This window comes from Diabrotica undecimpunctata, chromosome 3 (assembly GCF_040954645.1).
Source record: "Diabrotica undecimpunctata isolate CICGRU chromosome 3, icDiaUnde3, whole genome shotgun sequence".
Lineage (NCBI taxonomy): Eukaryota > Metazoa > Arthropoda > Insecta > Coleoptera > Chrysomelidae > Diabrotica > Diabrotica undecimpunctata.
This window is the reverse complement of record NC_092805.1, coordinates 7,267,899-7,293,962: the sequence shown is the minus strand read 5'-3', so window position 1 is coordinate 7,293,962 and position 26,064 is coordinate 7,267,899. Positions and strand designations below refer to the sequence as shown.

General features: G+C 34.4%; 1 long non-coding RNA gene across 1 annotated transcript in view; it reads right to left on the bottom strand.

Moving 5' to 3' along the window:
- Positions 1–3,521: 3,521 nt before the first annotated feature.
- Positions 3,522–26,064, bottom strand: part of LOC140435468 (uncharacterized) — a 40,478-nt gene continuing 17,935 nt past the window's right edge. The window contains exon 2 of the long non-coding RNA XR_011950163.1: positions 3,522–3,770. This is a non-coding gene — a long non-coding RNA (uncharacterized lncRNA). The remainder of the gene's footprint in view (positions 3,771–26,064) is intronic.

The following is a 26,064-nucleotide window of genomic DNA, read 5'->3' as shown; positions in this document are numbered from 1 at the left end:
TTATTGAATTGCAATTATTTATGATAACTGTTAGTGTTTAAATAGATTTCTTAATTAAATAAAAACTAATAAATGTTTTGTGCCAAAACTTTAAGGACATACATAAGCTAATTTGTTTTTTTTGTTTTTTTATTTTTCTTCAATTGATGTTATAACTAGTTTGTAATCTTACTTTGATGTTCTGATGAAAGAAATAAATATTTCTAAAGTTTACAAACAAAAAAGTGCGTTTTATTTCCTAAAAAGAACCCCCCCAATTTTAACAAAAAACTAGTGTTTTTGTCAACTACTCAGAACTATTTTTTCCTGCCTTGCATTTTTGGCATATAAATATTATTTTTATGTAATTACACTTAAATTTAGGGATTGTATAAAATCACATTGTATAAAATTACTCACCAACCCGTCTAGCCAGCGTGGTGTTTTATGGCTCAAAAAACCTCCTAACAGGAATATGGCGATATCTAAAACAAAAGGAATGAGTCCTCAGGTGGGTAGACCATACAGTAATTGCAAATCCTACTCCTTTGGAAAAAAAGACATCGCTAAAAACCACACGATTAAACATCACAACTCTAAATATAAGGTCCTTAAGCAAATATGAAAAAGTCTACGAAGTCGAAGAAAACTTTAAGGACTTAAAATGGAACATAATTGGGCTAGCAGAGGTAAAAGAAAAGGGTAAGAGTGCATAACACTAGAGTCCGGTAACGTCCTATATTACAAAGGTAGAGAAGAACAAAGCCCAGATGGCAAAGGATTTCTAATTTCCAAGAAATATGCACATAAAGTAGAGCAATTCGTAGGAATATCTGAAAGAATTGCAATGATTAGGTTAAATGTAAACGAGAACATCTCCCTGAAAATTATTCAAGTATACGCTTCAACTGCAGCACATCCCGATGAAGAGATAGACGAATTTGATGAGAAAATTGCAGAAACTAGCACGAATTATCAGAGCACGTATACGATGATAATAGGAGACTTCAATGCTAATCTTGGATAACGACTTGAAAAAACCGAAAACTATATAGGACAATTCGGCTCTGAAGTTAGAAATGAGAAGGGAAAAATTTTGGTTAACTTCCTACAAGCCTACAAATACTATGCAATGAACACATTCTATAAGAAAAAACCTCAAAGAAAGTGGATGTGGCTATCTCCAGACGGAAAAACTCGGAAATAGTATACATACTGTGTAACAAAACAGATATCATACAGGACGTAACAGTAATAAATACGGCGTCAGTAAGTAGCGATTACCGAATGGTTAGAGCCAAATTAGAGATAAAACATAATAAAAATAGAAATAAATTTAGAAAAACTTGGAATATAGACACAGATAAACTAAAATCTAATACAGAACAATATAAATGCACGTTAAAACCCGTGAAAGTATTAAATCTAGATAAACTTAGCTTTAATGAAATCAATGAAGTCATAACAAAAGAACTATTAAATGCAAGCTCAGAAGTGGCAACCGCTAACAGAAATCGACAATCCAAAATAAGTGTAGAATCACAAAACATGCCAAAAAAAAAAGATCTTCTGAGATAAAACAAGAGAGACACTAGAATTTAAGGAACTTAATCGAGTAATAAGAAAACAGATAAAAGAGGACATTAAAAACATCAAGAAGACCGTATAGAACAAGTCATAAAGAAAAATGAAGTCTCAAATGCTTCTTCTTCTTCTTCCTTTGCCCTATCCGTTTCGGACGTTGGCTATTAACAAGGCTATTTTGACTTTGTTTACGGCACCTCTGAACAGTTCGGTCGATGTCAGTCCAAACCATTGTCGCAGGTTATGCATCCATGAGTGTCGTCTTCTTCCCGGTCCCCTCCTACTGTCGATTCTTCCTTGGACTATTAACTGTAGCAGCCGGTACTTAGTATGCCTCATGACATGTCCGAAGTACTCAAGCTTCCGTTTCTTTACGGTGAAGATTATTTCTTTGCTTTGGCCTATTCTCTGCATTACTTCCACGTTAGTGATGTGGTCTGTCCAGGATATCCGAAGAATACGGCGATATATCCACAGCTCAAAGGATTCTAGTTTCTTCAGGGTGGCTTCCGTTGTGGTCCATGCCTCTGCTCCATAGAACAAGACCGGGAAGACATAACACTTGACCAGTCTTAATTTTAGTTCCATTGAGATTTTGCTTGTGAACCACTTTTTCATATTGTTGAACGTGTTTCGCGCTTTTTCAATTCGTGATCTTATTTCTGTTGACTGGTCCCATTTTGTGTTGACTGTGGTTCCAAGGTATGTGTATGTCTCCACTTGTTCTATTTTTCGGTTGTTTAATGTCAATTGCATCGGAGGTTGTTGTGTTCTCAAATTCACCAAACCGAAACTAGGAAAGAAAAGCATAATAGCCATTAAAAATGAACACGGACAACTAGAAAAAAGTAAATCTGACATAGCAAACTAAGTTGAAAAGTTCTACGCCGATCTGTATAGTTCCAGAAAAATTCACCCTAATTCCTCAAAGCAGAACTGGAAAAGGCAGATAACAAATATCAACTCAGAAGTGATGTCCGAAATAAGCCACGAAAAAATACAAAGAACAGTACAAGAAATAAAAAGGAATAAAGCTCCTGGAAGCGATGGAATCCTAGCAGAAATGCTGAAGGAAGGCGGAGAAGAAGCCATTACATATCTAAAAAATACTATTTAATAAATGCATATTCGAAGGCAACATACCCGAACAATGGAATACTGCTAAAACAATACTAATACCCAAAAAGTGAGACACCACAGACCTTAAAAATTATCGACCAATTTCACTTCTTTCACAGCTTTACAAAACCTTTACAAAGATTGTTACAAACAGGTTAACAATTAAATTTGACGGACATCAACCAGTAGAACAAGCCGAATTTAGAAAAGGGTACAGCACCTGTGACCATCTATATACTTTGAAAATCCTAAGAGAAAAGACTAACGAATACAATTTCCCTGGCTTTATGTCTGGCTTTTATAGATTATGAAAAAGCTTTTGATAGCGTATAACTGTGGGCAATAGAAGAAGCATTAGTCAACAACCGGATCGACTCTAGGTACAGAATAATAATACATAATATTTACGAACAAGCTGAAATGATAGTGACGTTGGGTAATGGAATCGAAACAAGACCAGTAAAAATCAACCGAGGCGTAAGACAAGGAGACACAATATCTCCAAAATTATGTACAGCTGCCCTAGAAGATATATCTTCAATTCAATATGCTGGTAAAATAAGGGAATCTTTATTAACGGAAGACACTTGAACCACCTTAGATACGCAGATGATGTAGTACTAATAGCCGACACGTGGAATGCACTGAATACGATAATTGAGGAGCTACACACAGAATCCCTAAAAAAAGGACTGAAAATAAATTTCAGCAAAACTAAATTAATGTTAAACAAAAATGACAAACCTATTGAAATGAGAAATTATTTAACTGCTATGTCTTTATTTAATTTATAATGTCTTTAATAAAAGGTTCTTATTTTAATTTATTAAAAAGCACGATAACTTATATCAATTTATTTAACGAATAATACATAATTTATATAGGCGAACGTAACATTTAAATCGCGAGCGCGTCTTCAAAATCAACTGTCCTCTTCAATTAAAGTTCCGTTATTATATAGGAAATCCTGTTATTCGAGAACGGCGGCGATCTCCCCAGAAGCTCAGACCGGTTTTATTTCGGTCTACCTGGACACCTCGAATCGGATGATTCATCATAATTTGGGTCTAGATCCTTCGCCGAAATTTCTACAACAAAACAGAATTAGTCATAATATATTTACGGTTATTTTAGGAGATGATATTTATCGTAACACTATGATAAACTTCTAAGGGACAGAGATGGAACACATAGAGGAATATACATATCTGGGTCAAAATGTCAAGGTAAGCAAAAAAATCAGACTACAGAAATAAGCAGACGTGTAAAAATGGGATGAAGAGCATTCGAAAGACTCTCACACGTACTTAAAAATAAAAATATACCTCAAACACTGCGAACCAAAGTGTTTAATTTGTGTATCCTACCTGTACTTACATATGGAGCTTAAACCTGGACATTTACTAAAATAAACATGGAGAAGATCAGAAAATCTCAGAGAGCTATGGAACGACAGATGCTGGGTATCTCACTCAAAGACCATAAAACCAATTAAGACATTCGCAATAGAACAAATAGAACATTCGTAAAAGATGCCGTGGAAGAGGCAGCTAAACTGAAATGGAAATGGGCTGAACATAACGAACGTCTTAAGTATGGCCGATGGAATAAAGAAATCGGGAATTGGCGAATTGCGACAATTAGGAGAGGCTTATATTCGACAATCCGAAGAGAGAGAAGGCCTTAACAAAAAAATTTACAAATAAATTGCAATTGATTAATTTTAATTTATCATCATCATCATCTTGGTGCTACAGCCCTTAGAGGGCCTCGACCTTCTCAAGCTTTCTACGCCATTCTATTCTGTCCCTCATTTGCATTTACCAGTTGCCGACTCTGATCTTCTCGGCATCTTGTGTTACCCCGTCCATCCACTTCAGCTTTGGTTTACCCCGTCTTCTCATTCCCACGGGTTGCGCTGTTAGAATCTTTTTTATCATGTTTGACTCAGGGGCCCGGGCTACATGTCCTGCCCACTGCAGGCGGTTTCGCTTAATTATAGTGGTAATATCTTTACCACCAACAGTATGCTTGTAGATATTCTGAAGTTCAAAATTTTAATTTAGAAAATATATTTATCTCCGCCATTGGTAATTCAATTAACAGTTTCGTCTTACTTCAGTGGTTTTCATATCAACTCGGACAAACAGGATGAAACGAACTATAGATATATTTATTTCTTAATTATGTTGATACTATAAGTGTATTACGACGTTCAAATTACTCCATTCAGATAGAGGAGCACCACTCATCCACGTGCATAAAAATGTTTCATAGCTTACTCGTTCCTACATACTCAGTTACGTTAATTTATAAATGTAGCCAAAAATACATCTCGTGACTCAAAATTTTTCAGTTTATAGGTAGACTGTACAGAAACAGAAAATATGTTGGCACAATATTTGCTTTTTCTGTTTAACGATTTCAATTTGATTCACAATTTGTTGGTTTTTGTTACCACTTTTAGAAATTCAAACCGAAATTTTTATACAGCTCGTATAAAACGAATTACTTCTTAATATTTTGTTTTGAAGTTTGATATTTTTATGAAGTCCTTAATAAATTACTAAAACCTCGAAAGTAAATAAATAAATCATCTTTCTCCGCCGGCCCTGATGATATCCCTTACATTTTTCTTAAAAACCTACCCAACCGCTGCCTCACTTTTCTGTTAGACATATATAATTCTATCTGGTCTTCTCAAATATTTCCTACTCAATGGAACACATCCGTAATTATACCTGTCCTAAAACATGGCCAAACACCAATCTTTCCTCAGTCCTATAGACCTCTCACTTGCACCATGTGCAAATTAATGGAGAAGATGATAAACAGGCGTCTTTTATGGTTTATTGAAAAACACCAAATTTTACCTAAAGAACAATCTGGTTTTCGCCGACATCGTTCCACAAACGATAACCTGGTCCTCCTTCATACTCACATCGCCGAAGCTATTAATAACAGTCAAGAAGTGATTGTCTGCATTTTTGATATTGCAGCTGCTTTCGATAAAATACCTAGACAGATTATTCTCGATAAACTATTAGCCCAGTCTGGTTATACAAAAATCATCGATTTCACGGCAAAATGTTTCGCAGATATCTGAAGCTTCTAAGACATAGGTGACGGTTACTAGATGACGAATAGATAAAAAGATACTCCTAATTTTACCTTGCGTTTTTTTTAAACAATAATTTATGGTCAGAATTTGATTTTTTATCTATAAGTTTTTTCCCTTATAATTTAAATAAACAATATTTATACCATTTTTTTATATCAAGAATATCTTTATTTTCCCGTTTTTTTAATTAAAATTGATAAACAATTTACAGAGATATCTGCAAAAAAGCAGTTTTTTTGCACTAATTTATAAATTTTATTAATTTTTTTATTAACAAAATAAAATGGTATTAATATATTTAAACATCAAGGAATTACCATTTTTTAGATTTGTGCGAAATTTCCCACAGATCAATCAAATATTTTATAAGTTATTTAATTTGTTTATCCCTGAGGCTAATTATTTAAACTATTGAGCTTGCCCTATGCATGATGCTAGACACATTCAGCAAATTTCATAGGATTCTTTAAGACTTAGACTATCTCAGAAGTTAAATGCATATTGAGTTTTCATCAAAATTATTTACAAAATAAACGTTTGAAAAAGGGGTATGTTTTTCACTTATAAACAATTGTAATAACTTCTATATTTTTCAAGCTACAGACTTGTACGTACAACCATTAGATATCTGGTAAAAAAACTCACATTTAACAAAAAAAAATAAACCTTCTATGAACAATAGGAACGAAGGTAGCGACAATTTTTTTGTTAATTATGTCTCCATTGTTTATAAACATTAAGAAGTAAAATTTGCACAAATTTTGAATGAAAATCTAAACTCTATATTGAATTTTATAGCTATAAAATTCATCCAATTTTTCGAAACTTAAAACCTTTCGAAACGAAGTTACTTTCGAAAGATCGACATAGGAAAGTGGAGGGGAAACTGTTTTAGCTCCTCGCTGCAAAATTTAATATTATGGTTACGGATTTATCATTCAAAAGCTTCAACAGTTCTGTAGGAATTTTTCTTATTGCGTATTCTACTTCTTCTTTCAATATATCTGGCCCAGTTGCATTGATTATCTGAGTTAAGTTGTTTCTATCGTCTTCAAATAATTCATTCAGGTATTCTGTAGATCTTTTTATTTTATTCTCTAGATCTACAATAATATTTCCATCTTTGTCTTTAAGTTTACCTATTTGGCATTTCTTTATGCTTCCTGTTATCTCTTTTACTTTTTGTGCATATTGAACGTATCGTACTTTTTCTCATAGGTTTCCATTTCTTCACATTGTTCTTTAATCCACTTTTCTTTGGCTTCTTTTATTCTCTTTTTTATGTGTTTATTTATTTCTTTGTATTTGTCTAGGTAATGCTTCATCTTTCTTCTTTGTTCCATTAAGTCTAGTATATCTTGTGTCATCCACCCCTTATTCTTTGTTGTTGTTTTTGTAAGATGTTTCTTTCCTGCTGTTTGTATAGCTGTATTTATGTACTTTAATTTTTGGTTAACGTTGTTTGTATCGTTAATTTCTTGCTGCACTGAACGGAGGTTTTCATTTATTTCTTCTTCTGTTTCTTGTCGTATATTTTTGTTTCTAAGTTTATTTAAATCTAGTGCCTTTCCATGTGGTCTTCTAATCTTTTTTGGTCTCGCCTCTATCACAGTAACTACCGGGTTATGCTGTGTGCCTATATCAGCTCCTGGGTACGTCTTAGTACATTTAACAGCATTATGATACCTCCATGCTATCATAATGTAGTCTATTTGATTTCTCACTATTTTTTCTTTGGTAAGTTGTGGAGATGTCCATGTATATAACCGTCGAGGAGGTAATTTGAAAAAGTTATTTGTTATTACGAAGTCTTCACGTTGGAAAAAATGAATCAATCGATCTCCTCTGTCATTTCTGTTTCCTAGCCCATATTTTCCTACTTGTTCTCCTACCTTACCTTGACCCACCTTAGCATTAAGATCGCCCATTAATATGTTAATGTATGGAAAGACTGACTTAATAAGTGAAGACAAACAACCTGCAACAAAAGGTTCAGACCTGACAGTGAAGTCGAATAAATAAACCAAATTGTAACTTTTAAACTAATGTAAAGGAAAAAAAAACGGAGCTGAAACAGATATCCTCTCCACATTCCTATGTCGATCTTTCGAAAGTACCGTCGTTTCGAAAAATTAGATAAATTTTATAGCTATAAGTTTCAATATAAAGTTTGGATTTTCATTCAAAATTTGTGCAAATTTTACTTCTTAATCTTTATAAACAATAAAGATATGATTTTTTTTAAAAATAGTCAATAACTTCGTTCCTATTGGTCATAGAAGGTTTTTTATTTTTTAATGTGAGCTTTTTTACCAGCTATCCAATGGTTGTACGTACAAGTCTGTAGCTTGAAAAATATAGAAGTTATTACAATTGTTTATAAGTAAAAAACATACCCCTTTTTCAAACGTTTATTTTGTAAATAATTTCGATGAAAACTCAATATGCATTTAACTGCTGAGATAGTCTAAGTCTTAGAGAATCCTATGAAATTTGCTGAATATGTCTAGCATCATGCATAGGGCAAGCTCAATAGTTTAAATAATTAGCCTCAGGGATAAACAAATTAAATAACTTATAAACTATTTGACTGATCGGGGGGAAATTTCGCACAAATCTAAAAAATGGTAATTCCTTGATGTTTAAATGTATTAATACCATTTTATTTTGTTAATAAAAAAATTAATAAAATTTATAAATTAGTGCAAAAAAACTGCTTTTTTGCAGATATCTCTGTAAATTGTATATCAATTTTAATTAAAAAAACGGGAAAATAAATATATTCTTGACATAAAAAAATGACATAAATATTGTTTATTTAAAATATAAGGGAAAAAATTTATAGACAAAAAATCAAATTGTGACCATAAATTAGTGCTTAAAAAAACGCAAGGTAAAACTAGGAGTATCTTTTCATCTATTCATCATGTCTTAAAAGCTTCAGATATCTGCGAAACATTTTTCCACCTTTTTTTTTAACCATACTGGGCTATATTATTATACGGCGTCAATGGAAATATTTTTAAATTCATCAAGCACTTTCTTAGCTCTAGATCTTTCAGAGTCTCTGTAAATGGTTACCATCATCAGCCCACATCCAACAAGATGGAGTCCCTCAGGGCTCTGTATTAAGCCTTACATTGTTTATTTTATCGATTAACCAAATATGCCACAGTCTTCCCTCCCCAGTCAAATTTACTATATATGCTGATGACCTTGTAATTTATTGCCATCTTGTTGCGACCACTACCACTTGCAAACTACTCCAAATATCAGTGGACTTATTACAAAGTAGATTGACTTCCATCGGCCTGTCCCCCTCATCCACAAAATCACAACTCATTAAATTCACCAGAAAAACACTCTCCACTGCCCCTAAAATCTTAGTGAATAACCACCCTCTCCCAGTCGTCGATCACCGCAAAATTCTAGGACTAATATTCGACTCCCGACTTTCTTGGAAACAACATATTCAGGAAACTAGAGCAGAGTGCCTGAAACGTTTAAATATTATCAAAACACTTTCCCACTACCAATGGGGCGCTAGCGAATGTACACTATTAAAAGTATATAGGTCTCTTATAACTTATTAACTTATTAACTTATAACTCGATTACGGCAGCTTTATATATATGTCAGCATCCAAAACATTCTTACAAACCCTTAATTCAATACATAATACTGCCATCCGCCTCTGTTTAGGAGCTTTTCGTAGCAGTCCAGCTGAGAACCTCTACCACGAAGCCAACGAACCCCCTCTTTGGCTTAGGCGCCAATATCTCCTCCTTTCCTATGCTGCCTCTACTTCAGTTAACCTTTCTAATCCAGTGCACACACTGCTGACATTACCCAACTATACTAGTACTCACCCTCCTGCTCCACGCATACACACTATCGCCCTCCTACTTCCAACTTTAATACCACATATAAATTTATCCCTAACTAACCCTCTCCCGATCCTGCAGAATTCTCCTTGGACCAAAACTTTACCGAAATTTAATGTGTCACTTACAAAGTTTAGTAAGGCAGAAACCAACCAGGATTTGATTATAAAATCCTTACTACAAATTCTTAATTTTAAGAAATTCAATCTGGTCCTCTACACTGATGCATCAAAGAGCGAAAAGAAATATTAACACAGCCTCCAAAAAAAAGCTATATGTATTGAAAATTAGTCCAGGCTCTTCATTTCCTCATCCATTTTTCTCCGTTAGGTTTAATATTCTTCCTCTGATTTTTGCGATTACAAGAAAGTGGTCACTATCCATGTTTGGACCTCGGTAGCTTCTGACGTCCATGAGATCGGAAGAATGCCTTGCATCTATCAAGATGTAATCTATCTGGTTAACGGTTTCGTTGTCAGGGGATTTCCATGTTCCTTTGTGTATTATTTTAAGGGAAAATTTTGTTCGGGGGATTTTTGTAAGGGTTCGTAAGTTCTATGTGCAAATCCGTAAATCTTATTCCTTTGTCATTTGCTAGTTCGTCGTGAATTAAACAGTCCGGCTTTTGTTTTTTGTGCTTTCATAATAATAAGGTAGTTAACCATTTGCCAAACTCCCTAATCTTTAAAGGACCATTTCTCCTGCTCTCGTTTGCTCTGACTCTGCTTTCGGCTGTGGTTGGTTACCACAATTGGGTTGTTTAGGTTACACTAATATGATAGATATGCCAAAAAACTATAATTTAAAAATAAAAATAGACCTGTTTTGGGATTTGTCTCCAAAGTTGCCTATTCTCGAAAAAATAAATTTATTGAAGTTATACTTCTATACGCACGGTCGGCGTTGGAAATTTGTAAACCATTACATATGTAAGATAATGAGTAAGAGAGAGACAGAAGATATATTTTCTCTCTCTTCCTCTCTCGAGAATAAAAATGTTCCTTTTGTATATATATTGAATATTATATATATATAATATTGTATATATATTATATAATATTATATATAATATAATATGTATTAATATTATTATTTATGTGATATGTTTTGTATTATTTAAAATTAAACGTTTTTATTTTAGGCTTTTGTATTTCAAAATAATCAATGTTTTACCGAGAACTGTCAATTTTGAAATCCGTTAGTGTCATGTCTAATTGGCAAATCCTTTACGTGTTTGGTTCATACGCTGGTGGTTGTAAGTTCTAATCCCAATTATGAATTTCCTTTTTTATTTTTGAAATATTTAAAAACCTCACGTTAATCTTATTAAATATATGTGATATACGCAAAAAACATAAATTTTAAAATAAAATGAAAATTTACAACATAATCCGAGTTGTTGATTTTTTATTTTTATCTTCGTAAAGTAAGTTAATTTATATTGGCAGTTTTAAATACTAATGAATATTACATTTTAATTTATATTGTATTATTATATTGAATTATGTTGCAGTGTATTTATTGTATTGTAATTTTTATATCAATAACAAAATAAACAATGAATTTTACTGCAGAGTAGGTGTAAAATTTTTTTTTGCATTCAACTCCTTTTATACATATATAAAAATAAAAATACTTATATATTTTCATTAAAATATTGATACAATCCTTCATTTACTATACTCCTATTAAAGGTCAAATGTTTATATACAGCAAACTATGCACCATATACCTATATAACTAATTATTTTTCTCTTTCTGCTCTCTCTTACCTATAGCATTACATTTTTAATGATTGTGCAGATTGACTCCTATATAAATTTTTAACGGCGAACGCGTGGATAGAAGTATAAGTTCTACCGGCAGTCCCACTGGACTGCCACACCCGTTTTTTTCATAATTTAGTCCCTCACTGTGGACTCTTCGCCAATTACTATCGTGTTTTGCCTTTTTAAATCACTCCTTTCCTTCGTTTTATTTTTTTAGTGGATTTTTTATTTTCCTTTAATCTAGTTTATAGGAAGTTTTTCCATGCTCTATATTCATATGCCTAAATATTTATGTAAGTTAATCATTGGTGTGTTAATGTTTGAAAAATATTTTAAAATTATGAATATACCTAAAAAAATTAAAGATGTTAATAATCTTTCATGAATTAATTTAATTTATATATTCAATTAAAACGTTTGCATACATAAAACGGCTTTTATTAGTTTTGATTATAATACACATTCTTTTAGAACGATTCATTGTAATATAGGATGTGCCGTGGGAGGAACGAAAAAAGCGTTCGAGCTAAAACATAGACGGAGTTTTTGGTTTTCCAACACGTAAATATCTTCTTTTTTTTTGTGTAACTGGCTTTGATCATCATCTCCATTCTTTATCTTACTAATTAGTTAAATTCTACTTATTTGTCTATACTAAATAAGCATATAAATATATGAAAGAATGGAAAAGAAAAGTATTTTTAAAGTGTTTAAAAAATTTTCATTCCTAGCTGAGTGTTCGGCTAATAAAGCCATCCTCAGAGTTATGGTCAAGATTATAATGTACCACTACTAGAGAGGGATTTCATTGTTGGAATGGCAAACCAAAGAAATCAATGTTCGAAATTGGCGAAATGCTCTCCCACCTACGATTTGCGGACGATTCTAAAAATAGATAACTTAAAGGAGATTGGAACTATTCTTACTGAGTTAGATACCGCATGGAACAAAGTTGGTTTGCACATATTTTGGAAGGACAGAAAACCTGACAAAGCTTTGACCAAGCGAAAATCCAAAAGTCAATTGCAAAGAAATAGGATTAGTCCATAAAACTAAATACTTGGGTCATGAAATCCAAATTGCTTGGGACAACCAAACTGCTGAACTACAAAGAAGAATTACTTTAGCATGAGTCGCTTATGGAGCTCTATCAGACATATTTAAGAACAACATGCCAAAATATTTGAAAAAGAAGACGTTCGACCAATGTGTGCTTCCAGTCATGACTTCCGAATGACGGGAGGTGGATCTAAAAAATCACAGTGTGGAGACCACGAGCTGATATAAAAAGGAGAGGTAGACCACCTACACGATGTTAAAAGAATCGCTGGGAATTGACTGCAGGAATCTCAAGACCAACAGAACTGGGAGAAATTAGCACAGCCATTTATTGAACTCTGGAGGCAGAAGGCTGGATGATAATGATGATGAACGTTATATAGCCTCTAAATTCGCCAACTCTCATCAAAAGATACTCTAAATTTACGTCCACGTCGAAATATACATTGAAGCATTTAGATTCTGAATATGCGAATTAAAAAAATAAAACGGATAAAATAATGATTTGAACCTGCTATATCTTCGCACACTGAGCGATTTAAACGAAAATATCTTAATCTCAGCTCTAGTACGTATATGAAAACAGAAAATAAAAAAAAATAAAAAGAATTAATATAAAATTATATAATTAAGGTATATATTAAATCAATTAATGAATGTTCCATTTTGCTAGCTAAGACTACATGTAGTCAATTGAAAACATTTACAGATATGTAATTTATATTTCCATAGTATCCATAGCATTTGAATAATATAAAAATAGAACAGACGGTCTATAATATCCTGTTATTCGAAGAAACCGAGTTACGGAATTTCATAAGGTTTAGTGGGTATGTAGGTAGCTATTTTTACCACGGTTAATACTATAGAGTGTTGGCTTAGATTTGAAGCTGTCGTCAATTCCTAATTGTTTGTTTATTACTTTATATCCATCTATCATCTACCGATTGCGGAAATATTTGTATTAGAATGATTCTATTTGGTACTGGTAATTAAATCTAAGTGCGCAAAAGTTTCATTTTTGTCATGAAGTTCATCATAGTCAAAGAAGTATAAGACGATTGTGATATGTGCATGTTTAAATTTTATGTTTAATTTATATTTGACCTTACTGTATTTCTCTTTCTAGAATCCTTTTCTTTTTATAATGTTTGTTATTGCATTTAAAAGATCCATAAAATCGTTTTTTCCTTCCCCTAACTGTCAATATGTCTTGTGCCCTGAATATGCCTAATTTGGCGTACATTTCGGCTCTATCTTCATTGAAACTATTACATTCAAATATACAATGTGTAGCTGTATCATTAACTCCACAGTCCGCATGGTTACCATTCGTTGTTTTGCCTATGCTTTCGAGATAGACCTTGAACGATCCATGGCCCGTTAGAAATTGTATTAATCACACAGTTTAGATAAAATCCCAAAAATCTGATTTTTGTATCCTTTAATTTTGTTTCTCTGAACTAGTCCTCACTCGAAAATCCAAAGCCAGGCTCAGTTTGCTTCCGGAACATTTTACCTCAGGAATTGTTTGTTATATTATAAAAGATCTTTTCATTGTTATGATTTGAAAAATGGAAGTAATGGAAATTTTACCTGGTGGTATCCATCCCGTTATAACTTTTAACGGATTGCTCTTCTATCTTCTCATTATGTGTCCATACCATCTAATTATTTGTGTTTTTATTGCTCTAACAAGGATATTTTGACCCATCCATTATTGTATTTCGTGATTCATCCATTGTCTTGCATTCTCTTTGTTTTCCCTCTTTGGTCCCATTATTTTTCTGATAATCTTCCTCTCAAAAACTTTCGATTGCCCTTCTCTTGCTCTTGTTAATGTAAGTTTCTCCGTCTTACTCGTATGTTTTCTCTATCACTAAAAATATTTAAAATAGCAAAAGATAAGTCACCAAATGATAGAAGAAATTTCTGCCGACCGCACAAAAAGATTTTTTTTGTAAGAGTGGAAATCTTCTAAAGACCATACCAGGTAAATCGTACCTGGCGTGTGTTGGAGTCAGGTTAGATGGAGTACATCCCGAATGCATTTCCCCTTTCGGGTTGGGTATTGCCCGCGGATTGTACTCTGGCGAAAATTTTCATCCTTTTTCAGAGATACTTTTCTATTACGAGAGTGTATCTGTGAATGCCCAAGCTACAACATCACCAAATTTAATATTATTTTAATTATCTGTCTATACTGTACGTTTTTAATGTTTTAAATATTTTTAATGTATTATTTGCATTTTTTGTAATGTTTAATATTTATAATTTTAGTTTTTGACTTGCTGTAAACCTTGTTGTAACTTACAGTCAAATAAACTATCTATCTATCTACCAACTAAAACCACTCTTGGCTTACACACGTGGCTCGACATTCCAGACCGTTCAATTCCTTTTTTTATTTATCTGCATGTATCTATACAGCCCTTTCTGTCCAATTTTGGACATAGGCCTCCTCTTCCTTCTTCCACGTCTCTCTATTATAGGCAGTTTGTATCCACTTCGGGCCTGCGTGTTTCTTCAAGTCATCTGACCATCGCATTTGTGACAAATGCCATTTGTCTTTGCTATTTTTCTCATTCTCAAATTTCTTTCCATTTCATAATTTTTTTATTGCATTCAAAACATCCATAAAATCATTTTTCCTCTTCTCACAAACGCCATTATGTTCTAAACCCTGAATAAGCTTATTTTGGCGTACATTTCGGCTCTATCTTCATTGATCTATTACATTCAAATACACAATACTCGGCTGTATCATTAACTCCACAGTCCGTATAGTTACCATTCGGTGTTTTGCCTATTCTTTCAAGATAGGCTTCGAACGATCCATGGCCCGTTAGAAATTGTGTAAAGAAGTAGTTTGTACTCTTTAAACCACTCCTCTACATCCGCGATTTGCACTTTCGTTCACGTAGCCCTTCGTTCATTTTCCCATTTTTCTTGACACATTTTTATCGTTTTGCTTCTTTCTTCTTTCTTTGTGTGGCTATTCTCGCCATATGTTCTCAATCTTTCTTTTACCTGCAGGTGAATTGGTGGTACTCTCACTATGACATGTAGAGCTACAGTGAGGCCGTCAGGTATGCTCAGCCAACCATTAACAAAGCTCTTCTTTGTGTTTTCTCCAATATTAATTTATGTTTTTGTTTGTTTAGTACTTGATGCCATATTAGTGAAGTATATAGAATTGTCGAGTGGACAAATTCCATAAGAATTCGTCTTTTTTGCTGCATTAGGTCCTCCTATGTTGAATAAAATTATTGCTAGAGCTGCACTTCTTTGATCAGCCTTATTGGCGACATGTTTGACATATTCACCAAATATTCGCTTACAATCAAATATGAAGTCCAAATATTTCACCTTTGTTACTGGAAATGTCCTTTCTCCTTTCAGTATAAAGGAGATATGATCCCTGTCTCTTGGACCTTTAAGTATGATTGCCTGTGTCTTTTGTGAGGTTAATTTTAGATCTCTGTTTTTCAACCAAACTTTAACTCTTTCCAATGCAGTATTTGCCGAGTTCATGATCAGCGAATTATCATTGTACTCTACAAATACTACCAAGTCGTCTGCGTATGCAACGGCCTGTATCTGTTCCCCCAGTTCTTCTTGTATAATGTTGTTATATAAGATTTTCCACAGCAGCGGTTCGAGAACCAAGCCCTGTGTAACAGCCGCCGATATATCCATTAGGTTGCCATTTGCTATGCTTATTTGTTTTTTGGGAAGTATTCTTTTACTCAATTTTAAAAGTATTGAAACCTTATCATATTAGTTCTCTATTGTAATAGGTATGACGCGGTACGTTATCACGAAGATACCTAATTTTACCCTATATTAGCAGGTTTATATTGCACTTATACTCTTCAATATCTAAAACGAATTCAATTGGTTAAAAAAATAAAGAACAGGAGATAAGTCTATGGAATAGATAAATATGGTAGATAAATATAAAACTATTTTTCTTTTTATCTGTTGTAAGTTGAGTAAAATTTTTATTGATTTAAATATTGGTATCGTCAAGATAATTTTGGATAGGAATTTTTTAGACAAATACGTTTATATCATAAAAAAACAGATTTAATTTTTCTCCAATCTATCACATACATGTATGTGTTTGTTATTCCTAATAACAATTATTGTAGTAAAATTGGCAGCCCAAAATAGATCGGTAGACAATAGCACTAACTTGTCACTAAGTAATTCGTTATCAAAGAGCCACTCACTGTCACCAAGGGAGTGGGAAAGTTAATTTCGGATTGTTATTTTTTTAATTGCTACGAGTGGGTAGTTGCAAAAATGCAAAACATCATTTTTATCTGCCAATAAATTTCATGGCGAAAACCAACGTCTTAGAAATTGTGTTAAGGAATTATTGTGTAATAGACACACAAATAAATTGATATCGGACGATTCTGTTAATTGTATGTTGCGTTAAATTGATGTTACACTAAAAAATAAACGAAGTACACAAAAAATTTTCTCGGATTAACCAGACTATATTTATAAAATAGTCTTTCAAAGATAGTCATATTTTAGTAGTCATCGTTTATTCGCTATAGGAATTTTAATTTATTTAGATAAGAATGTTTAGTCCAGTCGATAAGGCTTCTATTATCCTAAAGGAAGGAAAAGACAATATCGTTTCGCAAAACTACAGGCTGATTAGCTTACTTCCAGCTATCAGCAAAAAGTGTCATACTTAACAGACTCCAAACCGAAACAGACAGGCTAAAACTAATCCCAGAAGCTCTGTTTGGATTCAGAGTAGAACATTGCAGTGAGCTACAAGTGCTCAGACTCAAAGAGTACATAGTAGCTGGTTACAGCGACCGGTAATACACATGAGCAGCCTTCTTGGACAAAACAAAGCCTTTGGCAGAGTGTGGCATAAAAGGCTGACGTACAAAATGAGAGATTATGGATACAGCAGGCCATGACAAGATTTATCTCCTTATACTTAAGCAACCGAAGGTTCAGGGTCTAGATAAAACAAGTCCTATTTGAGTACGGAACACGGAAGCCGGAATATTACAGGGGGCAGTCCTGTCGCGCTTTCCCTGTACACCATCTTCACTGCCGCCGTTCCAAACACACCCGAAAACTATAAAGCCTTTATGAAGATGACACACTAATAGAGGCTAAACACAGAAATCTGGATGTAGCTGTAAGAAATCTGCAAAAGGCACTGAATACAATAGAAGAATGGAGTATTCAATGGAAAATAGCTATAAATCTAAAAAAGACCCAAGCGATTATCTTCAAAAATAGAATAGATAACAGTGCTAGATTATCTATCAAATGACAGAACAAAACTTAATACCTAGGAGTTCTAATGGACCAAGGTTTTTACATTTACACCTCATGTTAACACGATAGTCCAGAAAACAGCAACGGCCAGAGCCGAATAGTAGGACTCACAGAATGAAAACAAAATGAAGATTGATAAAGAGTATATACCAAATAATTACATATGCATCTCTCTCATGGAGACACACAAAAAGAAGATTGTCTAAGAGAAGCAGCAAATGTGTCCAGATACGTAGCTGAACACTACATGTTCAGAGATGAGGATACTATACATGGAACAAATGAGGATACTATAGAGAGTTTCGCGTTAAGAACGAAACATTGCGTAGATAGGGCTAGATAGGGCAGAAGATTTAGCAAACATGTCACGGACAATAATGTGGAGAATACTCCATGAAATGAACTTTGTTTTTGCAAACGAGGAGAAAAGTCGACCATGATGGAATGGCATGATATTCTAAAATGAAGGCATCAGTATTTGCGTAAGATAAAAAAATTTGGTAGGGCCTGCGTAGCGTAAGCGGTAGGATGCTTGCCTCGCAAGCCAGTGGTCCGGAGTTCGAATCCCACCGCCGGCAAGAACATCTAGACATTTTAAAATGTCTATAGGCCCCAGGTCGACTCAGCCTGAATAAAAATGAGTACCTTGGGTAAAACCAGGGGTAATAATAGACAGTTGAAGCGTAGCACTGGCCATGTTACCTTCCTTGTATACCGTAGGCCCTAGATATAGCAGACTACCCTGCTATACTCCCAAAGCCGCGACAGCGGTATAAAACGGGAGACTACTACTAAAAAAATTTGGTTCCCAAGGATACACCGTCGTTTATTTGGATGAAACTTGAGTAAATGTCGGACCTCTCAGTGACTTCAACCAGGGATGCGTTTGTCAAGGGGTTGTCAATAGGCCTAAAACAGCTGACACAACGAGGCTTCCGATTTGTTATAGTATATGCGGATAGTGAATTGGGCTTTGTGGAATGTGCTGCTTTTTGGTTTTAAGGTTAAAAAACTCAGCGGACTATCATAGTGAGATGGATGGTCCTATATTTGAACAATGGTTTAAGGAAAAGTTGCTTTCTAATCTTCCAGAGTAAACTGTTGTGGTGATGGACAACGTCTCATACTATTCGAGGAGAGAAGAAGTGTTTCCGACACAGGCGTTCAATAAAAACCAAAATAAGACATGGTTGCCGGAAAAAGATATCTTTTCTAAAGAAGATTATTTAAAACCAGAGCTTATGGAACTGGTAAACATATTCAAAGATGAAAACATATAATATAAAATCGACGAGATGTGCAAAGTGGAAAATGTAGTTATTCTGAGACTACCTCCATACCATTTTGAGTTAAAACCAATTAAAAAGGTATGGAGTCAAGTCCAAAGACATATTGGCTTATACAATACAAAGTTTAAGACTGCTGTAATGGAATAATTAATAAGAAATGCATTTGGTGTAGTCACAGTGGACAACTGGAAAAACTATTGTAATTTTGCTATTAAGGAAGAGCAAAAATTTTGGGTTATTAACGGATTGATGGACAATATTGATCCTGTGGTAATAAGTGTAACGGTTGACAGTGATTGCGATGACAGTAATTGCGATGACAGTAATAGCGATGGTAAAAATAAAGCGTTAATAAATATGTAATGTTAAATAATAGTAAAATTTAACTATTGTTATCAGACCTATAATAATTACATACCTATCATCATCATTATTGATGCTACAGCCCTATAAAAAAGCCTCGACCTTCCCAAGTCTATTACGCCAGTCAGTTGTCAACTGTTGCCAGTTTGCTGCACCTATTTTTCTACCATCCTCATCTACACCATTTCTCCATCTGAGTTTTGGCCTTCCCCTACTTCTACTTCTCACAGTTTGTGACATAAGAATTCTTCTAGGAGGGTTGTTCTGCTGTGATCTAGCCAGATGTCCTGCCCATCTTAGTCTTCCTATTTTTATAAGAGATACTACGTCTTTACCACCAAATATATGTTTATATCTGTGATATATGTCGTTGTTGTACCTCCTTCTCCAAACACCATTTTCACAGATGTCACCGAATATTCTTCTCAGGATCCTTCGTTCAAATATAAGCAGGAGGTTTTCATCTGCCTTGGAAATGGTCCATGTCTCCGATCCATATGTCAACACTGGTTGTATAAGGGTTTTGTATATTGTTATTTTTGTTTTTTGGCTTAAGTTTCTGCTTCTCATATGTCTACTCAGTCCAAAATAGCATTTGTTTGCTAGGATTATTCTTCCTTGATTTCTTTCATCATGACGTTCTCCTTGGTGATCAGGGAGGCTAAGTATGTGAATTTGTCCACTACTTCAAAGGTAGAGTTATCAACCGTGAATTGGTGGCCGATGTTTCTGGCTCTATTGTTGGGTGTTGATGCCATTATCTTAGTTTTCTCCTCGTTTACTTGCAGGTCCATATTTTTGAGGCATTTGACAAGATGATATACATTTCTTCTAGCTTGTGTGTTGTGCGGGCAACTAGGTCAACATCATCTGCATATACCAAAATCTGTCTGAGAATGACTCGTATATCGGCAGTCTAGTAGCAACACGTTCCTGAGAGTTTTGGCAATACTGATCTGCATAAGCCAAACGTTCCGTTCTTAACGTGAAATAAAGTTTAGATATAATGTAAGAAATAGGTTTAGATAACCGTAGCCCTATCAAAATATAGCACTGTGCTGGCCTTAGGCATTGCAAAATATCTACTAATGATGTTTTTTCAGTTCAGTTAACCTTTAAAATAAAGCACAAAAAATACAGAAAATCGGCTTCGGTTTAAAAAAAAAATAACAAAATACTAACAAAAGGCGCAAGTCACAAAAAATACTAACCAAACCCAAGGGCCCACATCCTCGAGCACCGAGTCGCCGAACTGGGCCTAGCCAAGGTAACAAAACAAGAAAAGAAATCGACCATAATTAATAACGAAATAGAGATCATCCAAGTTCTGGCAGTCTTAAATAGATTTTATACAGGCAGTAACCATCGACCGGTAGGAACTGAAGTTAAAATATCTAAACAAGGAGAGGCACAGTTAATAAGTAATAAAATTTCCCAAACATATAAACAATCAGATGATATCAACAAGTATAACTCAAATGATCAAGATCTAAAGAAAGTTAATGAAAAATACAGTAGAACAATAAGAAAGTTGTAACGTAATTGTGGAAATGCTTCTTAAATTGGTATAACGTGTATTTTTTCACTCATGGGATTCACTCGCCTACCAGTTCATTTTTCAACTTTTCTATTTGTAAAAAAAGTACCACTTTATGCACGTATTACCTAAGTTACTACTTTGGCACTAAGTATTATATGCAAAACACTACGGGTTTAAAATATCCAAATTTGGATCAGAAAGTTAAGGAGTAAAGTTGGTACGTTGTTGGTGACGTCATTGAATTTAAGACATGCAAAACTAATTGTTTGGTATTATGCTATATTATTTTATGTGGGTATACAGCAAATTAGATTTACAAATTTAATTTTATTGCAAAAATCTAAAAAATTTGAGTAGAACATATTAAACTTTTAGTCCAAAGTAAAAAATATATAGTAAATGTTATTATAGAATGATAAATGTAGTAATACAACAATCCATTGTTTTATGTTGTCAGAAGATCAAGATAAGTCGGTACCAGTCTATTTTCAGCAGCTTTAGATAATTGGTTTTGTTAGAGAATAAAAATATCGCTAGGCAGACATTCAAAATCAAACCTGAAAACTAACTACATTCGCATAACTGTCAGGTTATTGGAACACAAACTTGTTGCCAACTCACATTTCTTATCAGTAGCGTATCAATTTGTTCGGTGATGTTGTGCGGAGTAATTGAGATTAAAATTGCATGAAAATTCATTTTAGAATAATAAAATATTACGTTCTATTCTAGGATAGTTTTTGCGCTTTTCAAGGTTTTTGCACTTACAAAAATTATTACTGGTTTTAAATCCGTTTGAACAATGTAGGCAATGTATGCGTACAATGTTCAAATATGGACAGAATTGTCGATTTAATTTGAATGTTGTTTCACGATTTAGTCTAAATGTGTAAAAGGAGTTTTTGAGTTTTAAAAACTCCAGAACCATAGCCCCCATCCGCTTCTTTAAACCAAGAATTATCCGAGAAACCATAGAAATTGAAAAAAAAAGACAAATTGTCTAAATAAAAGAGATGACGGCATACGGTTACCTTCGACATAGAGACTTCTCATAAAGAAAGTATCGTCCGTTTCACCCGCCAATCAAAATCCTGCTGTCAAAAATGTTCGCGCCAACCCCCGTGCCAATCCCCACGCTAACCCCCACGCCAACCTCCACCCAAAATACGTCACCATCGACGGTATAAATGAACCGTCCTCTGTTCCCAGTAGCTTCATTAGGCATCTTTCACTTAAGTTTCACTAGGCATCTTTCACGGCCTGCCACTCATTCGTCAGACTTATCCATTAATATGTCTCTTATCGTCTGATAACGGTAAAGGAGCGGGGTCATTTCTCCGATTCTTTTACTCCCACAGCAGGAGTACCACAGGGTTCTGTGTGGGCTCTCATAATATACATTATATACAATAGTGACTTCTCTAACCCCCGATACACAAACACAACCACTTTGCTCTACGCAGATGACACAACTCTCGTAAAGCGCAGCCAATCTATCACACCTATAATTTCCGCAAGGCACAATCTTAGACTTTGGGGAGACCGACTACAGCTCCGTGACTGGATCGAGTACCTCGATGTGGTGTTTACTCAAACACTGACCTGGAAGGCTGATCTGAACATAGCCTGTAACAAGGGCAGGAACAGACTCGGACTACTCAACGCTCTTTGTGGTAAATTCGGAAGAACACATACACGATCACTCATTCATACATATAAAACCTTTATCAGGTCGATCATTAAGCATAGATCCAATATCTAGACTATGTTGCCCGACCATTACACACAAAGATTGCTTGCGTTGGAGAGGAGAATCCTGCGTAGAGTAAACTACAAGCGACACGATTACCCTTCCGCCCTTATACATCACCTGTCGAACATCCAGCCCATCAATGAGAGGCTTCCCTCTCTGAGCAGGAGTTATACAATCAGCACTATCCGGGGCCAAAACCTCAGCGCCCAAAGCATCCTGAAAACTACCTGCTCATCCGTCGGCAATGTATTCAGAAGAAAACCCAAACTTAAAATCCCTTTTCTACCCGCTATTCTACTGGTACTTGCCAGCAACAAACTCCCTGATGAATACATTAACATATACAAGGCAACTCCCCTTTACTATCGCCGTCGCCACTAACGTTAAATGCTCACTTCGAGCTTCTTCTAGACAGGGGTGATCGGTTTTCTATGGTTTCCCGATCCCATTGCTCAACGATACCAGTATATTGCAGAGGTCTCGGCCACAGCTGCCCTCTCGCGTCGTGTTTCACATAGTTATTAATTTATCAATTTATAAATTCAAATAATTCACATATATACTAATTATATTTTTAGACTAATTTTTCATGTCTTACTTTGTCAAATGCTTTTTTAAAATCAACGTAACAAACATGCACATCAACATTCATGTCCATGTGTCTTTGTGCTAACACATTAAAAGCAAATAACGCTTCTCTGGTTCCTAGTCCGTTTCTGAACCCAAACTGACTATCTTCTATTCCTTCTTCCAGTTTTTTATTTATACGACCATGTATTATTTTCCGGAATAATTTGAGAATGTGACTTATTAGTGATATTGTTCTGTATTCACTGCAATATTTAGCGTTTGTATTTTTAGGGATAACACAAAAGGTGGAGAGTAACCCTTGTTTCGGTATGTGTCCTGTTTTATATACTGAGTTAAATAAGTCTACTATAATGTCTAAGGTTTCATCATTTATGTATTTTAAGGTTTCTATAGGGATTTGGTGTGGACCTACTGCTTTACCATTTTTGCTGTTTTTTAATGCCATTTTAATTTTCTCTTTTAATATCTTTAAAACCATATCCTCTTTTATTTCTATCTTCATCTGTTCTGTTCTATTGTCTTTGAACAGTTCATTGATGTATTCCGTTCATCTCTTTAATTTGTCTTTAGTATTCAACACAAGTATCCCATTTGTATCTTTCAGTATTCCCGGTTTTCTTGTTCTATTTTTGTGAGTTAATTCTTTAAGTTTTTTATGTGTGTTAAAACTATCATGTCTTTTCTGGTATTCTTCTATTTCTACGCATTGTTCTTTTAAGCAGCGTTCTTTTGCTTTCTTAATTCTGTATTTTATTTGGTTATCCATTTTTTTGTACATCTGATTATCGTTGTTTTTATATTGACATCTTTTTTCCATTAAATCTTACATTAAGCTTACCACAAAGGTCCTAACCAACAAAATTAATAAACTAACAACTATATCAGATGAACAACAAGGATTCAGATCCGGAAGATTCTACTTAGATGCCGTATTTATACTAAGACAAATCACAGAAAAGGCCATCGAGTACAATAAACCAGCGTATCTATGTTTTATAGACCTGACAAAGGCTTTCGATCGCATCCAAGTCGAAGACGTCTTACATCTACTGTATAAAAGAAACATATATATATATATATATATATATATATATATATATATATATATATATATATATATATAACGAGTTTATTACAGCTGCAGCCATTTCTCGCAACCTAGCTTCCAACGCTTGCGATCGTTCCAGTCATCTACTTGTAGACCCCTATCTTCCATTGCACCTTTTACTTCTTGTCTCCACGATCTTCTTGGTCTTCCCTTTTTCCTGCGATTGGTGGGGATCCACTGTAATATTCTCTTTGGCCATTGTTGATCATTCATCCTTTCTACATGGCCATACCATTTCAGCCTTTTGCATTCTATAGTTTCCAGGACGTCAATGTCTATGCCCATACGCTCTCTGATTTCAGTATTCCTTACTCTATCTCTTCTAGTGAGTTGGCAACATCTTCTCCAATAATTCATTTCCATTGCTTTTATTTTGGATGCGTCATTTTTATTTATTACCCAAAGCTCTGAACCATATGTAGCAATGCTTTCTATGATACTTTTGTATATCCTAATTTTTGTGTTTCGGGTGATGTGGTTATTCCAAAGTATACTATTCAGTTGACGTATTGCTGAATTTCCTTGACCAATTCTAGTAGCTATTTCTTTTGTATTCCGACCATTGTTTGTAATGTTTACACCGAGATATTTATAGCTATCAGTATATTTTGAATTTGTTTGCTTCCTAGTTCTAAGTGCTTTCCTTCACCTCCCACTACTACGTACTCTGTTTTTGATGGATTCATTGATAAGCCCCACTTAGTATATTCTTCATCTATTTTTCGTAACATGTAGTGGATATCATCTTGATCTTCTGCAAGTATTACTTGGTCATCAGCAAAATGCAAGCTGTACAGTGTATGGTCTCCAATTTTAACACCCATAGGTTCACATTTTCTTTTCCAAATATCCAAAACCCCCTCCAAATAAATCTTAAAGAGTGTAGGTGCAATGCAGCAGCCTTGGCGAAATCCTTTGGTCACTTTTATCTTTTTTGTCACTTTTTGTCCAATCTTTATTACACTCGTCATATCATCGTACAACTCCCTTACAGCATTATTGTAAATCGGTGGAATATTCTTGTCTTCTAGCACCTGCCATAGCTTGGCTAATGGGACACGGTCATACGCTTTTTGAAGATCAATAAATACCATGTGTGTCTCCATATTATGTTCCAAACGCTTTTCTATTGTTTGTTTTAGGCAGAACACATTGTCTATACAAGAACGACCAGCACGTAAGCCACTCTGATCTTCAGCGTCTTCCCAGCAATCTTCAATTCGGCTCAATAAAAGAAACATACCAATCAATATTATACAAACCATCGAAAACATCTGCTTCCATATTCTAATACAGGCAAAGATAAATGAAAAACTAACACAGTGTATACAAGTACAAAGCGGAGTCAGACAGGGTGACTTGTTAAGCCCACTTTTCTTTAATATAATAATGAACTAAATAAAACAAGCAGTACGTAAAGGTCATGGTTACAGAATGAGAAACAAAGAAATCTAAATATTATGTTACGCAGACGACTCCACATTAATCGCCAAGACAGAAGACGAGCTCCAAAGAGTAACACAGATCTTCAATACAACAGCCAAGAAATACAATATGATAATATCAGCAGAAAAAAACAAATGTAT